The sequence below is a fragment of the Hemibagrus wyckioides genome, linkage group LG12, assembly GCF_019097595.1.
Source record: "Hemibagrus wyckioides isolate EC202008001 linkage group LG12, SWU_Hwy_1.0, whole genome shotgun sequence".
NCBI lineage: Eukaryota > Metazoa > Chordata > Actinopteri > Siluriformes > Bagridae > Hemibagrus > Hemibagrus wyckioides.
In genome coordinates, this window is record NC_080721.1 from 8,809,714 (window position 1) to 8,819,372 (window position 9,659).

A 9,659-nucleotide genomic window follows, 5' to 3' on the forward strand; every position below is an offset into this window, starting at 1 on the left:
TCTCTCTCTCTCTCTCTCTCTCTCTCTCTTGCTCGCTTGCTCTTCCCTCATACTCCCCCTTACTCTTACAGTTACACGCACACACACACACACACACACACACACACACCTTCCTCCCACTCCCCTCCCGCCCATGCAAATGTTTCACTCGAGTATGGTTCCTTCCTCAGTGCTGCTTTAATAAGGCCCCAGTAGGACAATAGCTAGCAGGCCAGCATGTGTTAAAAAATAAAACTCATATATTTCATAACCTTAATCTACAATAAGCTTGACTTTAATAGTTCCTCAAGACACTCTACGTTTCTGTGAAAAAAAAAGAAAAAAAGAAATTGCATACTAATTACATCAGGCGCAATGAGTTTATGAATGAGGTCTGTATTCTAAAATATCTGTGTGTACTGTATGTTGAGTGCGTGTGTGTTTGCATATTGTAGCATGCTTGTTAGGTGTTGCGTCTGCTTGATGGATTTGAATGTGTAGCCTTGCATTGCATGCTTGCAGCTCAGACAGTGAATATTGACCAGGAGCTTTGCGGAAATCCCCCAGGAAGCGAGCTTTCTACTTACCTTACACCTGATTTGCTGCTAGAGAGAGACGACTGGCGATTTGTGGACTGCTCTGTGTCGCTCCTTTCAGCCCAGTCTTTTATTCACAAGAGAGAGAGAGAGAGATGAAGAAGAAGAATCAATTGGTGGTTTGAGTGCAAAACTACTCAGAATTACTTTAAATTCATAATTTATGAAGTAATACATAAAACACAACATGATGCCCTCTTATAGGAAAATAATCAACAACATTGTGCTGTGATGTAGATCCATAAATTTGTTTCTTTTTGTAATTAAATAAAGGATTTAATTTCCTATTGCAGCACAAAACCACAGTCTTTTGTCTGTATTATACCACAGCAATTTTCTAATTTTTCATTTATAATTCCTCAGAAAAAGAAAACAAAAAAATCACCATCACCAGCCTTGTTTTTTCCCCCTGCTTTATTGGATAGAGAACAAAAAATGAAGCTGAAGCCACGAAGCTCAAACTTATCCATCTTGAAGACTCCAAATTTTATAGTTTCAACTTTGGTACAAAACTCCGACGCTGGAGACTCCTTCCATCAGTACTGAGATGATGGACCAACCCAGTAATATGATTTGTAATTACAGCCAAAGCTACTGTCCGAGCCGCTGTAGGAAATTAAGCAATACCCCCTGAGCTATCAGCGCTGCCGTATACAGTCTAATACACACATCTACATCATGACCACACTGTTTTTCTTACTGATCATCATCGATAAAATGGGTAGCGCTTCACATAATACCTGTTATACATAACCCATATTAAACTCGCAAGAGGATTGAATTAAATGAGTCAGCATCAGGTTATAGACAGTATTTAAGCACATGGATCATTTAAATAAATAAATAAATAAATAAATAAATAAATAAATAAATAAATAAATAAATAAATAAATGATGTGCTGAAAATGAGCAATGATCACGGGGACATGAACTGAACACTATATATATATATATATATATATATACGTAGAGATGTTTCAGTTTCAGCTGAGCATTCTGTCCATTTTACATGATGTATTCCTGGATAATATGTGTAAAATGGGGCATTTTTCTGTATCATTTTTGATAAAAAAGTGACCATAAAATGGTGCTGGAATTAAACAATGCTGCTTTTAACTAAATGAGTTTCTTGTAGTTCAAACAATGCAATAAAAATGCTGACAGAATTTTAGCTGTAAATATTTCTGTTGTGGTAAAACAATAATAATTTATTACTATTATTATTATTATTATTATTATTATTATTATTCGATTGATCAATAATAATAATAATAATAATAAAATTCATTAATTTTGTTGGTTTATTTTCGTTTTTTTTATTTTGTCAGTAAAATATATATAGCACTGGACAAACGTCCAGTTCTCATAAACCTAGGTTGTAAGAAATAGCATATCTGAGACAGGTTTCTAAATAGTAGGTTAGCATTGACTCAGTCCACGCTGAATGACTTCATTTATAGCATCTGGCTGATGCACTTATCCAGAGTGACTTACAGAAGAGTTTTGAAGTCTCTATTAATAAATACATCCTGATACTGGAAGAGCAAACAGAAGGAACACTTTAATTTAATATATTCTTTATATGATTCTATAGTATGTATGAGTGCTTCATAACCATCCATACCTACATAACCATTTAAATAGGCGTATTCCCTAACAGCGATCATGTGGAGTATGTATACAAAAGAGTAAATAAAGAATAAACTACCTTTTATGGTAAGGTTTTTGTTAATATTGATGTCTAATTGGCCTAACACTCGGGGCAAAGTCATGCCAACTTTGACTTTGAAGATCAGTGTGCACTGGTACATCAGAGTCGCATAATGATCATGATGTGATGCATCAAACATCAAACATGAAAAACCCAGCTAGAAAGAAATATGCATAACTTCACTCGCTGTGTAAGTATGATAAGTGAGTGATTGTATGAATTATTTTTTGTGCCGTATTCATGAAAACAGAGGACTTAAGGCTTAAGTTTTGTGCTCTCTCTCTCTCTCCTTAATAAAATGTCTTTCATGACACAACCTGTTTACTTCATCCACAGCGCTCACGTGTGCCACTCTGAAATTACAATTAGAGCGACGCTTGCCTGTAAGCAATGAAATCAGTCGCAGCTCTCATAAGTGATAATGGAAAAGCTAATGACAGAGAAACATATGTTCACACATTAGCTCGCCCCATTTGCATCTCTCTCTCTCTCTCTCTCTATGAAAAAAACAAAACAAAAAAAATGTCAGTTTTTTTTATTCTTGGCTTCCTGCCTTCCTGTTTGTGATAGACTTCTCTAATGCACTACTCATTCACTCATTCAGTAATATCCACTAAGCACTTTATCCCGGTCAGGGTCACGGTGGAAATGGAGACTATCCTTGGAATGCTAAAAGTGAGACGGGAATACATCTTGGATGTGATGCTGGTCCATCACAAGGCATCTCACACACACACACACACACACACACACATTTACACCTAGGAGCAATTTAGCAGTTGGCAGTTCACTTCCTGGCATGTATTTGGGCGATGAGAGGAAACAGGGAATAACCTTGAAGGAACCCACAGGACACGGGCAGAACATGTGAAACACCTCACAGAGCTCAGGATCGAACCCGGGACTCTGCAAGACGGTAAAACTGAAATAAACAAACAAACAAAAAACAAATAAACAAATAACTAAATAAACAGAATGGACAGGAAACACCTCATGGAGCGGGTTGAACCTAGGACCCAGCAATATGGCAAAACTTAAATAAATAAATAAATAAATAAATAAATAAAGGGAATGGACAGGAAACACCTTACGGAGCTCGGGACTGAACTCAGGACACTGCAAGATGGCAAAACTTAAATTAATATATATATGTATATATACACTATATTGCCAAAAGTATTCGCTCACCTGCCTTGACTTGCATGTGAGCTTAAGTGACATCCCATTCCTAATCCATAGGGTTCAATATGACGTCGGTCCACCCTTTGCAGCTATAACAGCTTCAACTCTTCTGGGAAGGCTCTCCACAAGGTTTAGGAGTGTGTTTATGGGAATTTTTGACCATTCTTTCAGAAGCGCATTTGTGAGGTCACACACTGATGTTGGACGAGAAGGCCTGGCTCTCAGTCTCCACTCTAATTCATCCCAAAGGTGTTCTATCGGATTGAGGTCAGGACTCTGTGCAGGCCAGTCAAGTTCATCCACACCAGACTCTGTCATCCATGTCTTTATGGACCTTGCTTTGTGCACTGGTGCACAGTCATGTTGGAAGAGGAAGGGGCCAGCTCCAAACTGTTCCCACAAAGTTGGGAGCATGGAATTGTCCAAAATGTCTTGGTATGCTGAAGCATTCAGAGTTCCTTTCACTGGAACTAAGGGGCCAAGCCCAGCTCCTGAAAAACAACCCCACACCATAATCCCCCCTCCACCAAACTTTACACTTGGCACAATGCAGTCAGACAAGTACCGTTCTCCTGGCAACCGCCAAACCCAGACTCGTCCATCAGATTGCCAGATGGAGAAGCGCGATTCGTCACTCCAGAGAACGCGTCTCCACTGCTCTAGAGTCCAGTGGCGGCGTGCTTTACACCACTGCATCCGACGCTTTGCATTGCACTTGGTGATGTATGGCTTGGATGCAGCTGCTCAGCCATGGAAACCCATTCCATGAAGCTCTCTGCGCACTGTTCTTGAGCTAATCTGAAGGCCACATGAAGTTTGGAGGTCTGTAGCGATTGACTCTGCAGAAAGTTGGCGACCTCTTCGCACTATGCGCCTCAGCATCCGCTGACCCCGCTCCGTCAGTTTACGTGGCCTACCACTTCGTGGCTGAGTTGCTGTCGTTCCCAAACACTTCCACGTTCTTATAATACAGCTGACAGTTGACTGTGGAATATTTAGGAGCGAGGAAATTTCACGACTGGATTTGTTGCACAGGTGGCATCCTATCACAGTTCCACGCTGGAATTCACTGAGCTCCTGAGAGCGACCCATTCTCTCACAAATGAAATTATAAATATATTTATAAATATAAATATTTATATTTATATATAAATAAATAATAAATAAAGTAAATAAATAAATATATAAATAAAGGGAATGGACAGGAAACATCTTATGGAGCTCGGAATTGAACTCAGGACACTGCAAGATGGCAAAACTTAAAGAAATATAAATAAATAAATAAAATAATGATTAATAAATAAATAAATAAACAAACAAACAAACAAACAAACAAACAAACAAACAAATAAATAAATAAATAAATAAAGGGAATGGACAGGTAACAGCTTACGGAGCTCAGGATTGAACTCAGTTCCCTGCAAGACGGCAAAACTGAAATAAATATACAAATAAATAAATAAGTAAGTAAGTAAATAAATAAATAAATAAATGGACAGGAATATAATTGCTTGGTCAAGCTGATCTGTAAATGAACATCTCTAATGGAATACAACATAGTCAAAGAGCACAGCTGTGGTAATTGCTTAGTAATTTATAGAAGCCTTGCTAGTAGAGCTTTTAGTGCACTTATAATTATGTTGTGCTCGCCCCCCCCAACCCCCCCTGCAAATAGTGAGGATGTGTGTTGTGACTAATGTACAGCGTAATGAAATCAAATAAACTTTCCTCAAAAAGTAAAGCGTTCACTAACTCCAGTCCTTTTAGCCTGATTTTTATATGGAGTAACCTTCTGTATACTGAATTAATGAGTGTTCTTTGTTGAAGAACATCACAGACAAGGTCAGCATTTAAACCTGGATATTTGAATGTCTCCCAGGTGGAGATGGTGAAAAGAATATGAAAAAGGGCATTCTTTGATACAGAGTGAAGAAACAAAAGCAATAACAACAACCAGACATTCATGGAGCAGCAGATTTGTGTGGAAATGAATGGAGTCAGTTGTAGGGCATGACTGGGTTGAGCTGACAGGACGGTTGTGGTATTTCCAGAGAATAACCAGTCTTTATATCAGTGGTGAGCTGAAAAGCATGTCAGAATGCACAGAATATTAAATCTTGAGGCAGTGATATATTCTGAATATATTTCGGCAATCTCTGTGCATCCCTTAAAGGGTAAGTTCACTTCCAGAACAAAAATCTACAAATAATTTACTCACCCTCTTGTCATCCAAGATGTTCATGTTTTTCTTTCTTCAGTCGTAAAGAAATGATGTTTTTTGAAGAAAATATTTCAGGTTTTTTCTCCATATAGTGGACTTCAATGGTGCCCGTGAGTTTTACCTTCCACAATGCAGTTTAAATGCAGCTTCAGAGAGCTCTAAACAATCCCAGCCCAGGAAGAAGGTTCTTATCTAGTGAATCAATTGGCTATTTTCTTACAAAAATAAAATTTTTTATTCTTTTTAACCACAAAAGCTCATCTAGCACTAGCTCTGGGATGTTTTAAGGTCACACGTCGTTTAGCTGCATTTAAACTGCATTTTCTCAAGTGGTCTTCAACTCATGGGCACCGTTGAAGTCCACTATATGGAGAGATATCCTGAAATGTTTTCCTCAAAAAACAATCGACTGCAGAAAGAAAGAAATGAACATCTTGGATGACAAGGAGGCTGAGGACATTATTTGTAGATTTTTGTTCTGGAAGTGAACTGCTCCTTTAACGGAGTGTGTGACACCATTTTGTATATTTTATTACCGTGATATCCTTTGTTTTGTCCTAGGAATTCTTTCTGCTCTGTTTTGAAAACATGTGCCGAACACAGACACTCCGTGACAGTCCCATCTTCCGTTTCTTAGATAATCCTTTTCGGAATAAACTCGCAAAACTGCCAGTGAACACGTCAACCGCCACGTCTGTTCCTGCTGACGTCTTTTGTTTACCTGTAGATAACACTGAATATTACACCTTTCTTCTGTATAAAGTACATCCTGAGACATTCTGAGTTCTGCTATTCAGTCACTGTCTCTGTGTGCCTCTGTAGCATCTCTTCCCTGAAGGCAGCGGCGGCGGTTACGACTCTGGCGTCTTCTCCGCGTGAACCCGAAAATTTTTAACACTTTTGTTTAAATTCTATAACTTTTGAAGATTACATGAGGAAACCATGTTAGGATTTATTAAAATGATTAAAAAAATTGACTAAAAAGTTTTCTACAAACACCTGGTCAGCTACTCAACGAACCAAAATGACCAAAAACAACCTGTCATTGGTTTGTTATTGTTAGCTTTAGTACTAAAGATCAGCCAAGTGCTGATGTCCATCGCTATTTCTGACTGATCTGTAAGCACAAGACAAGCCATTATTTAAAGCGATCATGGTTATTGATTCCACAAATATACAAATAAGAAGAACCGAGTGTTATAGAAATAAATAAATGGATGTCTGATTGCTAACCGCTCACGTCTCCCCTATAATTCTTGTATCTTAAGAATAGTATCTGAATTATATAACACCCAGGGATTAGGAATGTATAGTGCGAAACATCAGATTAGCAATAGCCAGGATTAATTGTTAACCCAGGATAAAGTATGAAGAGTGTGAAACGTCATACATGCTAACCCAGGATTCTGGTTTCTCTCGGGTTAACAGGCTATTTCAAAGGTGTCTTGTCTTTCACAAAAGTTTACAAACAATGTATTTGTCACTCTTCTACTACAGTGTAATCCCTCAGAAAAAACAATATTCTTACCAACTTTAATCTGTTCTTGTAGATTAGTAGGTCTGATCAAAATGATTCCAGTCAGTCTGTAAGGTCCAAACAGGTAAATCTGAGAGAGAACTAAATAATACATAACATTATAAGCACTGATGTGCTTTTTTTATCAGACTGTGCCAGACTGCACTGGTTTGCTTACTGTGTAAAGAGACTGAACACAGGGATTGATATAATGCAGCTCAGGGGCAGAAGCAGAGGCAGGAATCTGTGGTGTATACAGTATGTACACTGCTGTATATGAAATCACACTGCCTGTAAACACTGCTGCATATCACCTCTGATGCAGATTAGACTAGCTCAGATGACAGTGCAGAGTGTACAAGCGTCACGAGCGCTGCTTGGGCAAGTGAACCTGCTGATCCGACACCCACAGAAGAGCAGAGTGAGCTCCAGGGGGGTGACAACTCAATGGAGTTTAAAACACAAGGCGCTAACGTCTCTTAGCGAAGCAGAGAAGCATGATGTTCAATCGACTGAGTGTGAATCGGATACTGAGTTTACTGACATCTCGGATGAGGTGAAGTTGCTCAGAGGAAGGCGAAGGATTTTAAACACGGGGGAATATAACAGTGCAACACTGTCAAACTACTTAGATATCATCAAACACTCAGTGATACGACTTCGCTAGTTCCATCCATCCATTTTCTGTAGTGCTGATCCTATACAGGGTCGCAGGGAACCTGGAGGGTATCCCAGTGGTCTCGGGGTACAAGGTGGGTAACATACTGGACAGGATACCAACCCATCACAGGGCACACACACTCCTTTACACGTTAGGTTCAAATTAGAGATGCCAGTTAGCCACCAATGCATCTTTTTGAATGGGGGGAGGAAACAGGAGAACCTGGAGGAAACCTCAGAAGCGCTGGGAGAATATGCAAAGGCTGGAGGTGTGAGACAAAAGCTAGTTGTGCTAGCTTTTTATACTCAGCTGCATGATGTGCTCTTAAGCGTCCTTTGTGTCACTAATCAATTCGGGGAAAGAAAAATTGGCCAGTTGATAATCACAGGCCGAATATCTTCCAATTTAATTTTGATCTATAGCTGAGAGTCTCCTGGAGCTATTTGCTACTGTTCCCTCTGGCTTGCTCATTAGGGACCTTAAATCTACATCTGCGCGACTTTGAGAGAATGTCTATTATTACTAGTGCTATACATAGAAAATTGACTGGAATTGAATGAATAGAACAGATGCATTAAACCTCTCAGGAAGCAAAGGATGAGAAAAGGTGTATTTCTGAGAGACAGTTTCTCTCAGCTGAGCGCCATTTTCATCACGCACACACAAAAAGAAACATCTTTATATTTTTACAAATTCCCACATGGAAGAAGAAGAAGCAGAAATGACCAACCCGAAAGCATCCAATACCAGAAATCATTAACTGTTACTTTCCGGAATTCGCACATAACCAGAGTAATAGATTTGTGTGATTTAGCCTGGGGTCAGTGGCAGTCTGCGTAGTGTTCTAGAGATCAGATCAATACGTTTTGCACACAGCTCGATTTAAAAGCTGCTTTCCACCAAACTACAAACACGGCCACAAACACCGCTGTAGACAAATAGAGGAGTTATTAGGATCTAGTAACAAGATTTAAGTCTTATTGTGAAGACATCGATACTTTGTCTTTTCTTTTCAGCGAATGCTCCAGATTAGCCTTGTTGTTTTATTGGGAATTTTAGCACAAAAAACTGTGCTAAGAATGAGCCAGAAATGTTGGCAAGCCATGGGAGATTGCTAATTTTTTGTCAAATCACACTTTGAATCTCATTATTGTAAAAAAAAGGACTTATTATTAATGCAGCATTTCTGTTTAAATCCCATGTATGATCATGTTTTTATCACAGAAACACACATCCTAGCAAAAGAAGCCCTTGTGTCATTTAATGATGGTGTGTAATGTTGTCTTTAACTGGCAGTATCTTGACGTGTTTATGCGTGTAAACACACTCTGGAGCATGCTGTTGGATGAAAAATGATGTATGATGGGGTGGTGTGATGTGGGCCCATGCAAAGCTGACTTACTGTTACAACACGTCTCCATGTGCCAGTGATTAATAACACATACATTTTTTTTTGGCTGTATATAGTTACATTTAATGTTAAAATCTGCTCACAAATTTCTTCAGGCTATCAGCCTCTCTGGTGAATTTAATAATCCACCCCACCTCCCACTCCAAAATAAAAAATATCAAATTAAAATAAAATAAAATAAAATAAAATAAAATAAAATAAAATAAAATAAAATAAAATAAAATAAAATAAAACATCAAATCCCCGCCCTCCCTAAGAACTTCCCCTCCCTAATTGTAAAATATATGGTTCCTTATAGAAAACCTTATTGATTATATGTTTTTCTTTATTAAAAAAAACAACACATTTCTAAACTTTAATAAAAAATTATAAATAATAAATT